The sequence below is a fragment of the Sebastes fasciatus genome, chromosome 14 (assembly GCF_043250625.1).
Source record: "Sebastes fasciatus isolate fSebFas1 chromosome 14, fSebFas1.pri, whole genome shotgun sequence".
Lineage (NCBI taxonomy): Eukaryota > Metazoa > Chordata > Actinopteri > Perciformes > Sebastidae > Sebastes > Sebastes fasciatus.
The window spans coordinates 18,985,654-19,007,925 of NC_133808.1; positions in this window are offsets into that span (position 1 = coordinate 18,985,654).

The window sequence follows — 22,272 nt, forward strand, 5'->3', positions numbered from 1 at the left end:
CCATCGCAAGCAAATTTATGGTTAACAATTAGAATTTTTACCGTTTTTTATGGGCTATCACATGTACAGCACAATTAAAACAACCTCTGTTCAATATGATCCAGTACAGTACCAACGGAATAAATACTTCCTTTGTGAAGCTGCAGGCTGCGACACGTTCTCGTCACATACTGACGCTTTGTTAGATCCCTCAGTGTCACTTTTCGATCGCAGTAAACACGTGCTTAACGTTGAGAATTAAACAAAAACACTTGCGTAAGTTTAGGCAACAAAACCACTTAGGTTTAGGTAGGTTTAGGAAAGGAAGCTTATAGTGTTCAGTTTCTTGAGGCTGCGGTTCATAGAGTTGCATTCGATTGCAATTTTATTTTTGGGTGGAAAATATTAGGCTAAACACGATCTTTCCCATGAACTTAACTAAGTGGTTTTGTTGCCTAAACCTAAAGAAGTATTTTTGTTTGTGTTCTTCAAAACGTAACGTTTCATTCAGATTGAGAACATGTTAGAACGCGTCTCATTTCTTAAATTATTTTCAACCCTTTTTCTGTCTTGCCTTGTTCAAACCTCCAATAAGAAAAAAGGCTGCAATAGCTCATGATATTTACGTTCAAACAAGTCCTGTCAGAGCAGATCAAAAGCTGGCATGTTAAATATAGTATAAAATCCTACTGAATACATTTGCACCTCGATTTAAACTAGAAGAAACATTTAGTTTATTATGATAATCTCATAACTGTGCAATGTGTGTGCCTGATTTTACCTCTGCATAGTTAGAAGATTAGATTAGATTATCTAAAATTAAGATTTTTATAATGGAAATGGGAATCTGAATCCAAACCTAATATAAATCAGACAGACATGTCTGGCTTTCTAAATTACAAAATAAAACCTCATTCCTAAAGAGAAAAAAATCAATAACCGGATTCCATATGTTATGTCGCAGTTAGTATTGAAGAGTGCGAACAACTTTAACACAATGCAAAGGGGAGAAAGACTTTCTTTATGTCACACCATGTTTCCCTCTGCTGTGTGATTGCTTTCATTAGGGAGGGCTGGGAATAGCTTCCAGGAAAAACGTTGTGGCAGTTTAATATCCAGCAGAGAACAATCTTGTGTCTGCAGCTGAACCATTGTTAGTCTGTCCTGCGGTACGCATCTATTCAGACTGGATTCTCATCGATTTCGGAGAGCCTGCGAGAGGTGGATGTAAAGCTGGAGATTAAAGTTGAAGCATTTTTGTGGAGAGTCAGTTTCTTGATGGACGGTCGGTACTGCCAACTCAAAGATTACACACAGCTGTCTCGCACCAGTGCTCAGAGAGATTTAGGAGATATTAACAGCAAATAGTCATCTATACCCCTGGCACTCTTGCTGTCAGCAAACTGATAGTCCCCTGCAGGGTTTATGAGCAACTACTCAGATATTTGAACGTGCCGAAAGTTTTACTCTGCCAAGGCATAAAAAAAAAACATGGTTTAATTCAGAACTTTTGCCTGGTTTTACAGTCTCACATTTCTTCCTTGAAGCAGAAAGTGTTCAAACAAGAGAAACTGAATAACATGTTCATCGTGTTCCTGCAGTCTGGTTAGTTATATCAAAAACGGCATCATCGTACTTTATCCAATGTCTACTGTATGTGAGCTGTGTTCAACTGTCACAGCATCGCCACTGCAGGGTGTTGATTGTGAGCTAAAAGAGGCTTCGGGTCCTGGTTTGCTCTCATGTGATTGGCTGTCGAGTCGAGGTCCAGTCGATGAACTGGATAGCGACTAAAAGCTCCAAATAGCAGCGAGGCAGCCACAATCATCTCCCCTGTTTATTCTCCCACAGCTCCTCATACATCCCTCCTATGCTATGTTCTTACATTACTTCTACTGCTTTGTGGTGGGAGATACACATCTCTATTGTTCATGTCAATACATTGTGGTTGTTTTAATATTACGTTTTCCTCCACTCTATCTCTTTTCATGAAAATAATATTTCACGCACACAATATGGATTTTATACTGTGGTTCCTTTAAATCCATTCAGGCTTTAGTTAGATCTTTGACCCCAGTGGGAGCTACACTTTTGAAGGAGACTCTATAGATATTTTTCTTTTAAAGTGAATACAGGCTGTGAGATGCTGACATTTCCATCAGCAGCAATGTCTATTCAGTCTGAACCGAGCTGTTGCCGACATCATGCAGCGTCGGGCTTCTACGACAGCAGCAGTAATTGTGGAAGTCGAGTCAAGCTGTGATAAATTCACGCAGACTGGTTTTGAAGACTGATTCCATTAGTTGACGTGTTTGATTCCAGTTATGGGATGAGTCATAGCTCTGTTGTACCGCTGATTGTTTCACACTCAAACATCACAGGGATTTAACATCTGAACAGTCCTGTCACCAACACTTTACTGTAATCCACTGTGTGTGGGTGTGGGTATGAGGGGACAAAAACCTGTTCACTCAATGTAAACCATTATATTTGAAGAATAAGACTTTTTTTTGTTTCAGATTAGTTCAATTAAAGCCACACAAATTCAATTTCTATATTAACAATGGGTTAAATGACTACATGTTTCAACACTTGTAGCTTGTGACGTCACTTATTGGTTTTTGGACTGCCGTTTTGAAGCCTTGAGTTTGGCATTTTGGCCGTCGCCATGGTGTTTTTTTGCAACCAAAGTGACACGAGAGGGTTGAGCTAAATACAACCGAACTCTGAATAACATTTTTAAACGACCAAAATGTTATAATTAACTTTCATGAACTGAAAACACACTGTGAAAGGGTTAAAGTTGTAAGACAAAAACGTGGACAACTCCCAGACAATGCCTGGGAGTTGGATGGAGTTTTCCTTACCACTCCAACACCGTGGTAGCGACCTGTCAATCACAAGGTAGCCACGCCCTAAAGCATACCCTGCTTTATGGTCTATTTGACTCTAAATGGGACCATAATTTACTAAATGAACATCATGCTGTATTGAAGAAGACTTGAAACTAGCGATTGAGACCATAAACTCATGTTTACAATGTTTACTGAGGTAATAAATCAAGCTAATTCAAATTTAGCTTTGTATTTTCAAATTAAAAGTCCAAGTGAAGTCAGGAGTCATTGGTGTTAAATTCCAAGTCACGTTGTAAGTTGATTTTGATTTTGTCAAGTCGAGTCTAAAGTCATCAATTTTGTGACTCAAGTCCAAGTCATGTGACTCGAGTCCACACCTCTGCATCATAAACTAGCTAGCTAAGATATTCCTTTAGTTTTATTAGTGCAATCCGATTTAGTGAATCAGTAGTTTGAAGCTAGCAAGTAGTTGCTAAGAACTTAGGAGGGATATAAACACAAAATTAGTAATGGATTTAGGAATAGCTGGTAGAACCTGATCCAGATAATTCCTTCAGGAGTTGGTGGAGACCAAAGGGTGGGATTATGCATCTAGTGGTTATAGTAAAAGCTGGGTAAGACTCCAGTAAATGAATGTAAGTGAAACAAATGTACTCTTGTAATGAGAGACTTCAAACTAAATAATTTCCTATTTGAATAAACTTTGCCTTTCTTTACACAACAGTGACACAATGCAGCATCATTACAGACAACCAGCAGGAACTCATTATTTATTGCAGTCATGCAAATCAGTGTTGCTTGCTTTAGAAATAATAGCTGTGATGATGTGATATTGACCCTGAAATCCATTTCAATCCTTGCGTGAGCGTGTTTCAGGCTTTATTGACCTTCTAATCATGCGGCTCTCTGGCAGCTACGTACATCAGCTTCAGCTCAGCCTTGCCTCTGAAAGCCAACTATTACTTTTGCTTTCAGAGGAAGGTTTCTCCATACACCATTACCACAAAGGTAATAACTTTTTCAAGAAAACACTCAAACGCACACATTGAGTTTCAAGTGTTTTTTTTTTTCTACAGTAAGAAAAACTTTCAAGGGAGCCTTCGAACTCACTGCTGGAGATTGTGTGAACTTTGCTCCCATTTGTTATTGGTATGAATACAGTTTGAGTCAGTGTACAATGCTTTCTGGATAATTTTTTTATCTCAGTGAATTAATAATTACTTGAAGTATTCCTCAGCCACCATGTTTTAAAGAGCTTAAGTAGTACACTCTGTAAGCATACTCTGCCACTATTCAGCTTAATGCCCTGAGCCTAAGCAAAGACGCCATTAACTGTCATTTTCTAAATCCACTCCGACTTTGCAAATCACATTTTTAATGCCTGTTAGCTCGGGGATAACCATCAATAATGTATGGTAGGTGTGAGAAGCAAAGCCTCCTAATCGTTCAGCAAGATGTTTAATAGAAATATGCATTATTCAGCCCACAGCTTGTCTCGGCACGCATGACCCGTGTCTATCTGCTGTTTATATCGTAGGTCATGCATGTTTGGTTACTACTGTTCTCACTTTTCTCAGGCTGTTCTCATACACCGTTCGTAGCTATACCTATGAAAACAATGCACTGGACTTTTCATTGGACTTTCACCCAGGAGACCGTTGTTCGTATCCAAACTGGTGTCTCAATTTGTGTACTTCCGTACTTGCACTTCGTCAAAATGGTCAAAATGGTCAAAACGGTCAAAACGTTGAGGGTGAAACATTTCTCACCCTCAACGGTCACCATCTTTGCTACGTAGCGGAAGGGGAGGAGCCACCAACCTATTACAAACTTGTGAAAATGGCGAGCGAGGAAGCTGCAGTGGTTGCGATTGAGAGACAGAGATATTTTGAAAAGACTGTATACATGTAACGAGCAGAAATTGACACATGTTGCTGGACATCCATAGGAAAATTCAGGAAAAATTAGGAATTACTTTTCATAGGATATCATACAAACCGTTGTATGTATGAGGATAAGTTGCTTTTCAAGCATCTATGCAACAAAGTTTTTTTTTATTGATGCAAAATAACATTACAAAAAGACATGGGACAATTGGACAGTGTTAAAACATACAGACATTAGGACATTAAGACAAGTACAGTACACTACAACAGATTATATTGAAGTGGGAGTTTGAGTACGGCCAGTGTTGTGACGTGACGTGTAAGATTATGTGAGTTGTGTTTGCAATGAGGATGGCTATTGGCTATTGAGTAATGATAAAGAAAAGAGGGGAAAAGACAAGGTAGGGAGGATAACGAATAATGATAATGATAAGTAGTAGTAATGATTTAAATGTTTCATGATTTTATTATAAAAAGGAAACAGTAAAAAGGATGTGGGCGTTTTTGTTGGAATTGTCTCGGTGGGCCACCTCCAGACCCATCGGAGGGGATCTTGTCCACCACTAAACTTCTTATCTGTAATCGCCCCCAGACCCGTAGGAGGGAGTTGGTGGAGATTTCTTTTTTTCTTTCTTTTTTTGTCCCTTAAATTTTATATCTCCGTCCAACCAGCCCAATCTCTGTCGTTATTATTTAATTTCATTTAATCATTTTCACCTTTGGGTAAGGAAATCCAGCTTCCTGCACTAAGCCCACAGGTGCACCCAACATCCGCCAGCCACTTGACAGGGGCCTACACATCGGCCACTGCAGGACTTGACTGTGATGTTTATAATAAATAATTTATACTAATACTTATTACTTAATACCATCATCATCCCAGGAACGAAAAAGGAAAACAGGAAAGAAAAAAAAAATCATATACACATACACACTATGCAACAAAGGTAAGCTCACCCAAGAATCTTGTTGTGGTTGTATACAACATGCTAGAGGGGCTAACTGTACAACGACTCATATCCTGAATACGCTGTCACAACAAGAGATACTCAGGGGAAATGCTGTAAAGCCCAACATCACCTGTGTGTAACCTTTGGACATTTTCTCCCGCAGTATTTCTATTTTAAAGATGACTTCAGCACCCACTGGCGCTCTTCTTCCTTTTTCCTTCCATTTCCTGACCTGTGGCTATGACTCAAGTGTATGAGAACATGTATTTTTCATCAAACTGTTGAAAAGGTCTCTGAGATGATTGTGCGCACAGAGCTCTTTGTGTTGAGACCTGACAGGTGGTTTCAGGGCACCTCAAGACCTCGGCTCCACACCTGGCTCACACTGTCATCGCTGATATTGACTCATCCTCAGGCCTTATGCCATCATCATCATCACCATCACCATCACTTTATCCTCTGACACCTGGCCGACACAGAGAAGCTGTTACTGACTCACAAGTTTCGCCAGATGAAGGAAAACATGATTGTGTCTAAAGCAGAACAAGAATACTGAAAAATATACGTTATAAATGATGCTAGATATGATATTTACAAACACAAGATTGGTTCTTACATACCACAAAATGAAACACTGTGTAAATCATAATTATTATGTTTTCAAATGTCCTTTCCGGCACTCTTGGCTGAGCAAAGATACACTGATGAGAAGCGTTCTCTTCAGACCTTACTGTAGAAATCAGCGGTGACAGTTAGGACCTGCCTGCCAAGATAGCCGTGTCCTGCCTGCCTGTGTGGCGCACTCCCGAGCCCCAGCTGTCAGCTGCACTCAGTCACTGTACCAGTTATGAACCACCTTTGGCCAAAGCCATCCTTTAACACTACATACAGTATATCCTCCCATGACCATCCTCTAATCACAGCATCGTTTCTACTCTACAGGATTTATGCATAATGACGTTTTTAAAATCCAATTTTTACATGGAAAATCATTCTTTGTAGGAGATTGTAGAAGGTTTTACGGTGTATATAAGGGAGCACCGGGTTCATAAACTATACTGTTGACATATATAGCATGGAGAGTAATCAGATTTGCCAGCTGAGCAGCATCCCGTGTTTCAGATCAGATGCTATACCTTAGGAATTCATGCCTACTGGTGCACCTCCTGGTTCTGTCACAGCACATGATAGTAAGCCGGAGTGCTGTATGATAAAAACCTCTACAGGGTCATGACTTATTGAGCTTCCTCAAATTGCTTCTCACAGTGCTGCAAGCTCTTCCTCCCTCAGGCCTGGCTCCATTATCGCCTGGCTCTGTCTGCAGGTGCTCACCGGTCACATCACTGACTTCCTCCATTTAAGCTATATATGCTGCAGCTCCTGAGAAAACAACCACACTGCATACTGCTGATAACCTCCCAGCCCAGTTGCACAGCAGTTGGTGAAATAGTCATGAAATTTAATGTATTGACTCCATACTTCCATACTTAAGTTACGTCACACCTGTAGTTATTGTATTCCAAACCACAATCTTTTCTTAAACTTAACCCAACACATTCGCACTCCCTACTCGTCAAATACCGCCACTTGGTCAGTGCCCCTCGGCATCGGAGACTGACGCACGGGGTACCACTCTTGCATTACTTTTTACATTAAGTAACATAACATGCATAGTGTCCTATCAAAATAAACTTCTGTTTTCACAGAAAGTTAGGTTTAGGCAACACAATGACTTAGTTAGGGTTAGGAAACGGTCGTGGGGTGCTGCCCAATCGGTGGTATTTGATGAGTTGGTAGTGAGACCGGGTTGCCAACCAGGTAGTTTTGTTGCCTAAACCTAACCAAGTGGTTTCCTGTGAAGACAGTTTATTTTGAAAAGACTGTATGCAAACCACAAGTCAAAGTTGATTTATTTGTCACGTAACTTCCATACTTAACTTACAGCACTTCCGGAGTCATTTTAACCCGAACCACGATCTTTTCCTAAACCTAACTAAGTAGTTTTTGTCTCATAACTTCCGTATTTAAGTTACACCATATCCGTTGTTATTTAAACCCAAATCACAATCTTTTCCTAAATCTAACTAAGTAGTGTTGTCGCCTAAGCCTTACCAAGTTGATCTATTCCTAAACCTAGTTTTATTTTGAAAAGACTGGAGCGGAAATTGACAGGCAAAATGTGCAAAATGCGTCACGTGTTGCTGGAAATTCGTAGGAAAGCGCATAAAACATACATTGTTAAAAGTCATGCTGGACGTCACGAAAAAATTTGTCTATGTACACATATCAAATAGATGACAATTTGCCGTGAGACTGTTTTGCAGCATCCATACAGGCAATTCCACCACAAACACTGTCACATAATAATTATAAGGAGAGTAATAAAGTTGAATTGTGCCACTGTTAATGGCATATTGGTAAGTTAAAAAGGATAACAACTAACTAACAAAACTTTCTAAATGACAATTCTGTCTTTGTGAAAGAGAACAATAACTCCCATGCATCATCTTTTATAAAAGACAGAATCCTGAAAGGGGAGACTTGGTGAGCAAAGATAAGCAGCTGCATTTAGAGAGCAGATCTATCATAAAGCAGACGAGATACACGAGGGAGACAGAGAGAGGGAAAAGTAAAGATTAAAAGGAGAAGGAAGTTAAAGTAAATGAGTCAGAAAAAGTGGTGTGACTTATGAAAATGTTGCTCTGTGACAATGATGTTATCTGAGTGCAGAAAAAGGAGTGTCAATCACTCAGTGTCGGAATTATCCACTTCACTTCACAAGCTGTGTCTGACTTCACAGCCGCTGAACGGGATGACATTCGAAAATGTCACTAATAAAACACCGCCGGTCCCGGTTACAGTCAATGTATGGGCAGCAGCAGAGGAATCAGTTGTTATTTACAGCAGTCGTCCCCAACCAGGGGTCAGATCCAAAGATCTCAGGGGTCGCACCAGGATTTGTCTACTCTGAGGTTGTCAAAATTACATTTGCACACATATAACTAAAATAACCTAACTAATTAAAAAGATATATATATTTTTTTAGGGCTGTCAATCGATTCGAATATTAAATTGCGATTAATCACATGATTTCCCATGATTAATCGCGATTAATTGCAAATTAATCACACATTTTTTATCTGCTCAAAATGTACCTTAAAGGGAGATTAACATGGGAGTGGGCAAATATGCTTGCTTTATGCAAATATATGTATATATGTATTATTGGAAATCAGTTAACAACACAAAACAATGAAAAATATTGTCCAGAAACCCTCACAGGTGCTGCATTTAGCATAAAAAATATGCTCAAATCATAACATGGCTAACTCAAACCCAACAGGCAACAACAGCTGTCAGTGTGTCAGTGTGCTGACTTGACTATGACTTGCCCCAAACTACATGTGATTATCATAAAGTGGGCATGTCTGTAAAGGGGAGACTCGTGGGTACCCATAGAACCCATTTTCATTCACATATCTTGAGGTCAGAGGTCAAGGGACCCCTTTGAAAATGACCATGCCAGTTTTTCCTTGCCAAAATATAGCGCAAGTTTGGAGTGTTATTTAACCTCCTTCGCGATGAGCTAGTATGAAGTATATTGGTTAGTACCAATGGATTCCTTAGGTTTTCTAGTTTCATATGATGCCAGTATCTTCACTCTAGCTTAAAAACTGAGCCCAAAACAACCTCTGGAAAATCTATTTTGTTAATGGGTTAAAGAAATTAGTGGCGTTAAAACAAATTCGCTACTTAATAGTCCACAGTCTATTCAAACCCGGTGTTTGTGTTGCACACAGTTGCATTTAAAGATCAGGCTACACTAATATTATTAGTATTATACTTGTAAAGATTCCAGAGGTGGCTGCGTATGATTGTTTCTGATTCGTGTGATCCAAACATTTCCAATAACTCCAGTACATTGTTAAGTCGAAAAGTCGAAATTAATTGAAAAAAGATAGATGTAATCATTTCCAAAATTCACAACATGTTTTTATCTAACAAAATATTCTGGTTCAATCCATATTTGTTGGCGTTTAGCCTTTCAAAAACAACATTTTCACTGTGGTCAAAAACCTATTTGCTCTCCCGCTTGCACTATAAATTACATTTATTTAACCACAATAACAAAAAAATATTTTGTCTCTAACACTTTTATAGTAAAATTAATTAAGTTGTAATGTTTTTATGTCATATATTATGTATCTGCATTCGCTTGGCGAATCTGTCAAGACATCATCACTTTATGTTGACGAAATTGACAAGTTCTATTCACTAAAGAAAGTAGATTTAATAGAGGAAAGACTAACTCATTTAATACACTGAAACAGCTTATTCAAATTGAGGATTTTGTTCAAGGATTTGTAATTTTTTTTAAGGGCGATGACGTCAGAAAATATGGGGCGGTGGGACTAAGCTTTTCTCGGATACAAGTTGGGGGGGGGGGCTTCAATGAAAATAGGTTGGGAACCACTGGTTTACAGTAGCAATGCATGCTAAATCCGTTGTGTTATTTCACAGCTCTACGTGCCAAAATAACAGTGCATAATCTAGGAAATGGATTTTTGTTAACTACAACCACCCCGATAACATCTTCCTTTCAGGGTTCTTTTGTTATCTCCACTGTAGCGACACCTTTGTCTCTTGTGCTCACATGCTATGAGGGTCAGCATCACAAGTGCAGGAGTGTTGCAGGAGTGTGCGTGAAGTGACATCGCAGCCTAGCAGAGCCACACCTTACCACACAACAGCTGTCACAGAGGATCAGCATCCAGCCCGCCACACTGCAGGAGCCGCTTCCTCAAAGACCTCTGCTGTTCTGTTGTCCTCACTGTTTATTCTTACGAATGAAAGGTCAGCTGCATCACATGACCAATAAGGTCCCGCCTGTTTGAGTGTGTCGGTTTGCATCAGCTCCAGTTAGTTAGTCCCACAAAGCTGATTTTTGTGGGTTATTCAAGGTATATTTTCAGTTAAAGAGGACCTATTATGCTTATTTTAAGGTGCATACTAGTATTTTGGGTTTCTACTAAAACATGTTTACATGCTTAATACTCCAGCTCCGCCGTATTAGCTTTGTTTGAGGGCGTGCCAAACTAGCCGCGAGGCAGGTATTATGTAAATGTGTTACTTGGTAACATCACCACGTTACGGAAGAAAAGGCGGACTTCAATTAAGGTGTTTTCAGGCAGTTCAGGAGCAGTGTTTCTTTGGGGGAGAGTGACTCCTTTTAGCCTGGACTTCTGGCTGTGTAACTTTGCAGCTTTTACATGCACAAAAAACTACATATCATATTAAAGGAAAAGGGAAAAGCACAAAAGCATAATAGGTCCTCTTTAAAATAGGGTTTTTCACACCCCCAAATTAATACCATCTATAGTGACGCCACACATCACGCCAGTTCCCCTTGAACATCGTCTGAAATCTAACATATAATTTTAATCAGTAATCACAAACATGCCATTTAGCTTGTAAGTAGCTCTTATTAAATGTCATAAATGCGCTACAGCTCCTCTAAAGCACCAGTCATCCAATCAAGCATTTCAGATATGATTAGCCTATTCATGACTATCCTATGCGACCTCATTCCATTTACATTGAGACTGAGCTGCCACCCATTTAAAAAACAAAGGCTGCATGGCTGTAATACTGTGGATTATCCAGGCAGCTGCTTGAGTCGCCACATAAAAGGTTGGATCTCAGGGCTTTGCACCTGGCTAGTGTCAGAGATGCTTTGATCTATTTCTTTGCTTGTTTTCCCCTCTTTGTAACCATTAAACAGCTCTCTGGTCCCTGTGAGAGGAAATTGATTTGTGATTAAAAAAAGGAAAGAGGAGGAGAGGCTTCTTTGTGTCCAAACAGACTCCCAGTTGTGTGGGTGTCTTTTACAGTATAGAGAGTAGAGTGGCTGTGACCAGGCGACGACGTCTACATTATCAGCTAAATCTAAGAGCAGTTTAAGTGTAAAAGTGTCCCCACTAGCATTTTCACGTTAGCAGTAACTGCTTTTCTGAGATGTCAATCACTAATTTATGAAAGCAAAGTCACCTGACAAGGTGGATTGGTTTACATTGTAGTTAATGGAACGCGCGGTGCGTCTCATACCGGCACTAAAGGGTGCCTTGTGCTGCGGTATTACATGCCGACGTCCGTGACAAAGTGTCGGTATTTGGCGCCATGGAAATAACCAAGGCTTTAGAGTTGCGCAAAGAAGAGATTTATGCAGTGTGGACAACCAACCAATAACTACGCGTGTTCAGAGAGGACCTGAGGTGACTATTATAGACATGGTGAGATTGCTTATAAAGAAAATGGCTAGATGTGAATGGGCGCAAATACAGTAGACGCAAATTCCCCCAGTTACAGAACAAATGGCAAAGGCAAAAAATGGTAAAGAAGAGTCCATGTGAGTTCAATGTTTCAACTTGAGCAAAAAAAATTTCACTTATCCCGAGATTTTATGAACTCCATAAACATATGTGACGAGAGGAAAAAGAGAAATTGGAGAAAAATGACTGAATGTTTCTGGTGGCGAGTTCTGAGATCAGTCAGCTGAACACAAACACACACAGCACTCCGACACACACGGTAGGTATGTACTTTGCTAGCTAGATTACAGCTAATATCTGTGCAGTTGGCTGGATGTTTAGGGTGAATAAACACAGACTGCAGAGACGGTCCAGTGGTCAAATTCACACAAAGAACACCAGGCAATCATTACCTTTGCTTTCTCTCTGAAAACACATTTATGGACGCATGTGTGTGTGTGTTATCATATACTACATGTAACAGGGTCATTATATACCTCTATATTTAGTTCTCTGGTTGTTATAATTACACAAAATTGATCTGGTTACAGTTTATTTTGACTGGGAGAACCTCCAAACTCCAGAATATGTGAAGACGTACAGAGCCCCTCCTCATTGGTGTTATCAGCCGCTATAAGCCCCATAGATGTTGGTCACTAGGGGCCTACTACACCCACCAGTAGGTTTTATCATCTATTCACATGGTAGGTCACTGAAAGAAGGTTGAAAAGATCACGACAGCGACCTCTAGCGACCGTACTAATTATGACAGGAGCAGAAGCGGAAGTCAGGCGCTGTAGTATAGACAGTGTGAAACTCCTTAAGGGGTGGAAATTGGGGAAAAAGTTGTAGTTTTTTTTTGCCTAAATCTAAAGAAGTTGTAGTTTTATTGCCTGAACCCTAAAGGAGCCTTTTTGTTTGTGTTCAAAACATGACATTTCTTTAATTTTTACATGTTAGAACGTGTTGCTTTTAAGTTTCACTTTTACAATTTAGTGGGCGTAGTAGGCCCCTATTGCTTATAGTGACTGATAACTCCTATTTAATGGCCTGATAACAGTCAAATCAGGTGCAGGTCCCTACTATGAATCCCCTTTGCCCCTTCCCCTGTCCCCTTTAGTATAATTATTCTGTGGGAGAGGTGGGCTTCAGTTAATATTTAGCCACGGCGCTCCCCCTTTTTGTACAATTATCCTGTGGGAGAGGATCTGGAGCGGTCATAAACTATGTGTTTATCAGAATAAACAGAGGCCAGTCATAAAGAGATCCCGGTGTCACGGTGTCTTTGCTATGTGACCAACACAACGCAGAAGTCCACCGCTCACATACAGAAAGTAATAACTATACTGCCACACAGTCCCGGACAACATCTGAGCACGCATATGTCATCTTTTTTCCAAAATCTTTGTGTTACCCATCCTATAGTTAATAAATCCATGTGACAACCGTTTTTTAAAAAAGCTAAATTTTTGGGTGAGACGAAAAGTCAGCTTAATGTGGATGGAGGGCCAAAATGGAGAAAAAATGGATGCATTTTCAAATTTGGATGGCTAGCTCATCCCGGACTGGCATGAACCAGGCAGGTCGGAGAGTGTGAGTGAGCTCTAATGTGGACGTACTCATAAAGTGTGGAAGTGAAGGTGTTTAGAGTGCTAACAGCCTGCCACGCCACTGCCGCTGTGAGAAAGGTGCAAGAGCGTTATGGCGGTCATTAATCTGAGCCCTGTAGTCACAGCCCGTCTCAGCAGCTGCAGCTGGTGTGCGCCGTTTTAGTCTGACTCTCTGACCTCCTCCCCTCCACTACTTGCAGACCTGATCACATCCCTTGACGGCGCCTCGGGGCTTCACCTGACCGATGGTGCCTTTCACTACACCTCTCATCACACGTTCACCTGTCAATGGGACTCGCTCCGGTGCCTGACACACAGCATCTGTCCCGTCTGTGTCCTTTTCAGACCTGCTAAAGTCACAGCTGCTGAAGTTTTAGTAGCTTGTCGACAACTTAAAATAAAATTTTCTTGGCACATTCGCGTTCTCTAACGCCGTTAAATTATCATGGTTGTACAGTAAATATGAATCTACAGCCAGGAGAAACAGAAGTAACAGCATCTGCTCATCAGCACCTCTAAAGCTCTAAAGCATTTTGATGAGCTCTAGAGAGGCTGCTGGCTGGATTTTGTTACCTTTAGACAGAGCCAGGCTAGCTGTTTACCCGTTTCCAGTCTTCATGCTAAGCTAAGCCAACCAGCTGCTGGTTGTAGCGACAGATTTCCTGTACACACACGAGAGTCATATCAACCTTCTATGGCGTATTTTCCAAAACGTCAAGCTATTCCTTTCAGAATCAGTGGTTCTCAAATTGGGGTCCAGGGACCCCCAGGGGTCCGTGACACTCTGTCAATTGTGCTGAATCATTAAAAAGTGCTACAGATGGGGACCATTTACGCCAATAAAACAAGCATATTGTGTCCATTACTCCCACCCACGCTTTGGGCCAATAGAAACTCTGATATGATTATGACACACAGCAATAAGTTCCTTATTTTTAAGTTGAAGCACTTACTGAAAGTCAGCTAGACTGGTAAGTTTAAATATCTTTAAATATATATATTACTATGCCTGTCTTGCTACTGTTCATTTTCTGAAAGCTTTTAAGATCAACTACTTGAAATGCAGGCTATAAATGCTGTTAATTTGAGTCAAAAACATTGCAAATTTCCCCGCTGTGGGACTAATAAAGGATCATCTCATCTTATCTTAACATGATTGAAATTGAGATGTGTTTCTGTTTATCACTATGAAACAGGTCTGAAGTATTTATGTTGAAAAGTTTTAGAATACAAATAGCTCCTATGGCATCTAAGAGTACAAATGGTAGTAAGTATGTGTTTAATCGCTGTTACGATTAAGAGGGGGTCCTTGGAAACTTTTTCTCCCCTAGCCACAAAAAACTTTGAGAACCCCTGATCTAAACAACAATGGCAGCTCCTAAAGAGGTTATTGTAGACGCTGCAATAGCATCAGTTATATCTGAACTGGAGAGCATCTCTTCATTGAAATAAAAGCAAAGAACTGCACTGAACGCGTTTCTCCGTGGAAAATATGTTTTCGCCATAGACTTCGACGGGGTTCGGAAAAACTATGTAGGGGTCAGATTAAAGAGAACCAGCTGCTGGTTTCTAGCTTTTCTCTGCAAGAATGCAAATATGCGTATTCTCCAAAACGTCTAACTATTTCTTTAATTAACTGCTTCCCCAATTGAGAATTCTATCATTCCAGTGTCAAAGTCTCAATACTACAAGAATGTAATAATCTTACATTCATTTCTAGGAGTGAAAAATGACAAAGAAAATGGTCAAATGTAAAGACACTGACTCTTGGCAGTACTTATGAACTATTGAAAAAAATAAACAGCGGTTGAACTCTTGTGAAAGCACCATGTGTATTAATTAAAGTGACTGCCTGTTGTGATTGCTGGTTTCCAGACTCAAACTTCAGTTCACACACCGCTCAAACGAAGCATCGCTGTCCCCTGCTGCTGCCGCCATCGCTCACGTTGATCCCAGCGGTTTTCATTTATGAGACAGAATTAAAATCAATGTGTATGCGTCCATGGGACTTTCCACTGCTGTGAACAGCAACACGCAGCCTGTCACGTGTTTTACTGAGAGCAGACAGGAACAGTTCACCAAATTACTGTCCAAGATGGTAGATTGATAAGAGCACAAACAAGTCTACCTCTTACAAGACATTTATAGACCTTTTCATTCCCATTCAGTTGCTAGGGCAACAGCTTACTTCCTGTCAGCTACTGTATTAACAAACATTGCAACAGGAAATACAAAGGGGCCCATTTTGCATGTTTACGTTGCCAAGTTTGCTCTAAATCAGTAATTCAGCACGGTAGGTTTAGGTTAGACCAGAACATAAACTCCCTCAGCTGCCAGTAAAGGCAGAGCAGGTCCCTGTTGGAGCGACCCCAGGGCAACGAGAGAGAAAGCAGCACTCTGCCGTCCTCCATTTTCATCACCAACGCACACCAGAGTGTCTCTGAGGGGGGGTCCTCTTCGTCATCCTATGTCAGACACGGACATCACTTTGTCTGGGTATTTGGAAGATTATTGGAGAGGCAAATTGGTTTCCAAAGGTTTTCTCCAAAAATAGCTCAGTCAGTGCGGTGCCCTGCCATGTTAGGTTATTTTTACGCAGCAGATGTGATGCACAGGGAGTGTCATGGCACAAAATGGGCTGATAACATCGCCACCTCCTTTAATCTCAAGATGATATCAGGACACAGCGGTGGCTGTGGTGAAAGAAATGCACTTTTCTCCTCTGTGTTTTTAGGATTAATGTCCTCTGACAGCTAAGTGACAGCCGTCACCCCTGCAGCCCTGCAGCGACGGCATATAGGGGGTCAGTGAACTCCGAGCACTCTCAATACAAGCAACACACACAAATACAATACATAAGTACATGCACAAATAAACTGTCGGAAGAGGTGATGGCTCTGCTGGGAGTGTATGACAAGCTGTCTCCATTACGGTCTATTTCTGCTGGTCTGGTCAGCTGCTGATGGATGAAAGCCCCGAAAAACTACAGGTGACATTTAGGAAAATTGTTCATTTCATGATGAAAATGTAATAACAGGATATGTCAGCTGCCGGGTTTCTAGACAGGGTTGAAATGGAGCTTGTTTAAGCAGGAAAATATGAGAACTTCATGATGAATAAAATCAAATCCGTCCCTCTGTTTCCCTGCGTCTTCCTCTGTCTATTCGTCCCTCAACGGTCTTCAATCCTCCCCTCTCTACTTTTTTCCATCTCTCTCTGTGAGTGTCACACTCTCTCTGGGGTCCTCAGAGTCCCTCTGCTTGCTTTCAGCCTGCATTTTGGTGACAGCAATGTCAAAACACATCAGCTGTATCCGGAGCAGAGCAGGTTTCAGTGCCACCAGGCTCCACCACCTGGCTCCGTGAATGCAAATGGAAAATCTCTCACAAGGGTTACAGACACCCTCATCTTCCCCTAAAACCACGACATTAAAGCTGCGCCGACACCCAACAATACATGCATTGCTTTTGTAATCAGTGCTTGACAGACCGCTCTGGGCTAAGAGGAACATACATTGAACTCTAATAAATGTGATAATGTGTTTACCGAAGAATGATGTCGCTGTAGATAGCAATGTACATAGCAACAAGACACCTGGAGACAAGGAGAGATGTAAAAAGATAGCCAACAGGTACAGTGATTAACTTTGCCATCAACAAGCAGCACATTTTTCTGGTGAACTGACTTATTGTTTCTCATCGGAGAACAATGCAACCCTGTTGGTTCTTGGCAGTCTGTCTGCAATCAATCATTCTCATTGTGTGTGAGTAGAAATGCTCAGCTCAGGCCGCTGATCGGAAATGAGACAAGTGTACGCTGCTGTCGAGAGTCTCAGTGCCGGTTAGCCTCATAATCCCCACTTTATTTTGTGGCATCCAATTTCAGAGGCTCTTCTCGAAATACTCCTTTGTGGATACCGCAAACTACTACATTTAAATGACATCATGAGGGGGAATATAGAAACTGCTAATCACTTTTGTGTCTAGACAATAAGTCACACAATGGTGAGATTTGTGTCTGATCAGAAGTGTCTTCTATTAGTTTTGTTTTTTTCACCTCCGATGAAGAGCAGCGCACCGCCGCTTCTCAAGCTTAAGGGCCCTATTTTAACGATTATATGCTATTTTAGCATATAATTATTAAATAATGTTTATAATAAAGTCATTTTTGAGGTAAATATTGGGGTAATTTAGCAGTAATTCCAAAGAAATTTCAAATAGGTTACTTGCTAATTATCACCTAATTACCATGAAATTTGCCTAAAATCTATCCAAAACATGACTGTAGCTTTGACAGCATTATTTACCTCCACTGAAGACAGCTGCAAACCAAATCAAAATGGATTATCAGACCAACAGAACATCTCTGGACAAAGACCATAACGGCATGTTGTAGAGGTGGACATGCTCTCATTTATTAACGGAGATACCATAAATAGCTGTGAGCAGTATGTTGTGTTTTCCTAGAGGGATGTAGGGGGTGACATGCTGCATGGGGTTGACAACTGTCACGTTATATTAGCCTTTGAATGCAGGCTGTGATTACTGACAGGTTGGACAGATTTGACAGAAGGCAACTGACACTTTGAGCTGAGCCAGGACGCTGGGGTGGAGTCTGTTGATAAATATTCAGCTGTGGACCACGTCTCTCTCAAACCTACAGTAGTTTTGGTCAGGTCGAAACATCACATGCAGAGACAACAAATTGTGCTTCAAAGGATTGCTTTTTCGTCTTCGGTCCTATATAACTGAATTAATGTCCCCAGCTCCTGACCTTTACTTCCATGTTCAGGGCTGGAGATAATAGGCACCACATCCTTCAAAGATTCTTATTATGGAAATGAGCATGTTAGTGGACTTGTGAGTGGGCTTGCAGATTTAATAAGTGACTCTAACAAGGAGCAGCTGCCAATCAAACTTAAACACCACAATCACTGGTGACGCAGGAAATTTCAATCAGTACTTGAAACTAACAGACTTATGTTCAATGACTGCATTGTTCATTTCAGTTAATGTTGAGTTAGTAAAGGTGATCACCTTAAATGCAACTGCCTATGATGTGTGTGCTGATAAAGATGCTATTTTATATGAAAGAATGTGTTTCTAACAGTGGTGGAAAGTAACTAAGTACATTTACAAGTACTGTACTTAAGTGCAATTTTGAGGTACTTGTACTTTACCTGAGTATTTCCATTTTATGCTACTTTATAAATTCTACTCCACTACATCTTAGGGAAATATTGTACTTTTTACTTAATTACATTTATTTTACAGCACTAGTTACTAGTTACTGTACTTTGATTTTATAAACAAAACATATGATCAACTTATTAAATATGATGCATTGTTATATATTAAAGGCCCACATCCCTGAGAGAGCCCCTGGAGTCTTAATATTGTATCACACGATAATAATTTATTATCTTGTGTACATAATATTTAGGGCTGTCAAAGTTAACGCGATAATAAAGAATTAACGCAAATGCGTTTTAACGCCACTAATTTCTTTAATTCGTTAACGCAACTTGCGATTTTTAGGTTGTAGCGGGCTCAGTTTTAAATCTAGAGTGAAAATACTGGGGTCATATAAAACTAGAAAACCTAAGGAATCCATTGGTACTAACCATGTCATACTAGCTTGTTGCAAAGGAGGTTAAATAACACTCCAAACTTAGGCGAGGAAAAACTGTCATGGCCATTTTCAAAGTGGTCCCTTGACCTCTGACCTCAAGATATGTGAATGAAAATGGGTTCTATGGGTACCCACGAGTCTCCCCTTTACATACATGCCCACTTTATGATAATCACATGCAGTTTGGGGCAAGTCATAGTCAAGTCAGCACACTGACACACTGACAGCTGGTGTTGCCTGTTGGGCTTGAGTTTGCAATGTTATGATTTGAGCATATTCTTTATGCTAAATGTAGTAGCTGTGAGGGTTTCTGGACAATATTGATCATTGTTTTGTGTTGTTAATTGATTTGTAATAATAGATATATACATACATTTGCATAAAACCAGCATATTTGCCAGTCCCATGTTGATAAGAGCATTACATAATTGAAAAATCTCCCTTTAAGGTACATTTTGAGCAGATAAAAAATGTGCTATTAATCGTGATTAAATATCTTAATCGACTGACAGCCCTGATAAGATTAAAACTATATAATCTTTCGGGACCTTGAAACTTCCATAATTAAACACTCTGAAAGGGTCCATTTTTCATATTGAGGACTTTTACCTTAGCTACTTTAAATACATTTTGCTGGTAATACTTCAGTACTTTTACTCAAGTAGAATTTTGAACGCAGGACTTCTACTTGTAACAAAGTATTTGTTTAGTGTGGTATTGTTACTTTTACTTAAGTAAAGGATCTGAGTACTTCTTCCACCACTGGTGTCTAATACTTTTGTCTGGTTGTTTCTTGAGACACCAAAACTCAAAAACATTCAGACAGATGAAAAATTAATGCAAAAACAATAAAGTATACTGCATGATACAAGTACGCAGTTAACATTTTATCATGCTCTGTAACGTGTATGAAAATGCTGAGCTAACCCGGTTGACCTCAATTTTGGATCACGATGGACCACAGTAAGAGTTAAAGATCTAAGAGACCATGAAAGACGCTTTCTTATTGGATGACAGGAGCTTCGGTCACACAGACTGCTCCACTGAACGGTGATTAAAGTGATATCTTCATTTGTATCTTTGGGAGGGACGTGATGTGTCAAGAAAGACAGAAGAGCAACTGTTCTGCATGTGACTGACTACGTCAATGGGATCAGACTGTGTCAGCAGGAACACTGGGACATTATAGGAGGGTTGCAGTGTGAAAACCCCTCATTAAAAGATGAATGCACATTTAAGAGTCTAGTGGTGCGAAAACTACAGGCGCCAGGTTACATAGATGTGAGGAATAAATGTTAATGGTTAGAAGACTCCTCCGTCACCACCACAAGTGGGCAAACGCATGTGGAGTACAAAAGAGAACTGAATGCTTGACCCAGATACTGATATCTAAAACTGATTATATTACTTTGAACCGACGTGATTACCCTAAAGTCAAATGCACTGGTAACTGTATTGACCAAATGCATTATGTCCTGTATTTATATTAAACTTAATGTTTATTTTAGGGCTGTCAAAAAATATTTAATTGTGATTAATCGCAAATTAATCACACATTTCTTTATCTGTTCAAAATGTACCTTAAAAAGGAGATTTGTCAAGTATTTAATTCTCTTATCAACATGGGAGTGGGAAAGTATACTTGCTTTATGCAAATGTATGTATATATTTATTATTGGAAATCATTTAACAACACAAAACAATGACAAATATTGTCCAGAAACCCTCACAGGTACTGCATTTAGCATAAAATATATGCTCAAATCATAACATGGCAAACTCAAGCCCAACAGGCAACAACAGCTGTCAGTGTGTCAGTGTGCTGACTTCACTATGACTTACCCCAAACTGCATGTGATTATCATAAAGTGGGCGTGTCTGTAAAGGGATGACTCATGGGTACCCATAGAACAAATTTACATTCACATATCGTAGAGGTCAGAGGTCAAAGAAAATTGAAAAATGGCCATGACAGTTTTTCATCGCCAATATTTAGCGTAAGTTCGGAGCGTTTTTTTAACCTCCTTCGTGACAAGCTAGTATGACATAGTTGGTACAAATAGATTCCTTAAGTTTTATAGTTTCACATAATGCCAGTATCTTAAACTGAGCCCGCTACAACCTCCGAAAGATTGAATAGCGACCAGACTAAAGCGCAAGTTGCGTTAATGTGTTAAAGACATTAGACGAATTTGCGTTAAAAACAAATTCCGATTTTTCTTCCCATTGCATTTTTTTAAGGGTTGTTGCATGTGTTTCCATTATGTTGCACTATAAAGTCTGTGGCAAGCATGGGTTTGCACGTAGAGTGACCTCAACAAAGTCATTAGTTCAATTGGCTTTATCAGCAGCAACAGGTCAATGGTGTTATTGAACTACTTTCCTATCCACATTGAAGAGAACATCACCAGTCGTACACACAACACCACTTATGGTCTAATTCCATTGTGGAAAAACAGTGTGGAAACAAAAAAAACACTGTTAGCAATGCAGGAACACACATTCAAAAAAGACGTTTGTTGCTGCAGTGTAAGGACTCGCACACCTACCTGCTACATTGCCCAACAGGAAGCCGTCATTGTCACCTAGCTGGCCATGTGGACTCTGTGGCTGGTAATCGGTCTCTCCTTCAGATGGAACCAGGAGTCGGTAATGGGCGAGGGACCCTACTGCACCGCTGCAAAGAAGTGACAGTGAAGTACGACATTAGTGCTGTGTACATCATCAGAATCAGCACGCTGTTATAATAATAATCATGTTCAAACACACCAATCACAGACATGAAGTCAATGAGTCTTTATTATCTGACAACTTCTCACTCGTTTCACAGCTGCTGCTAGATGCTTTGCTCCCACCAGTGTGTTGACTGATTCCTCCAGCTCCTCCTGTAATAGTTTCTTATTACCATACTAACTGTGCATGTATCTGATATCTCAGTGATATGTGTCAGCTGGGTTCAGCACAGAATGGTTTACTGTACGGTCCCAAATAAATCCAACAGCACTGCTTGGGTTCTCTAGAGAGCACCAAGAGGAGCAGAGCCTATTCCACCA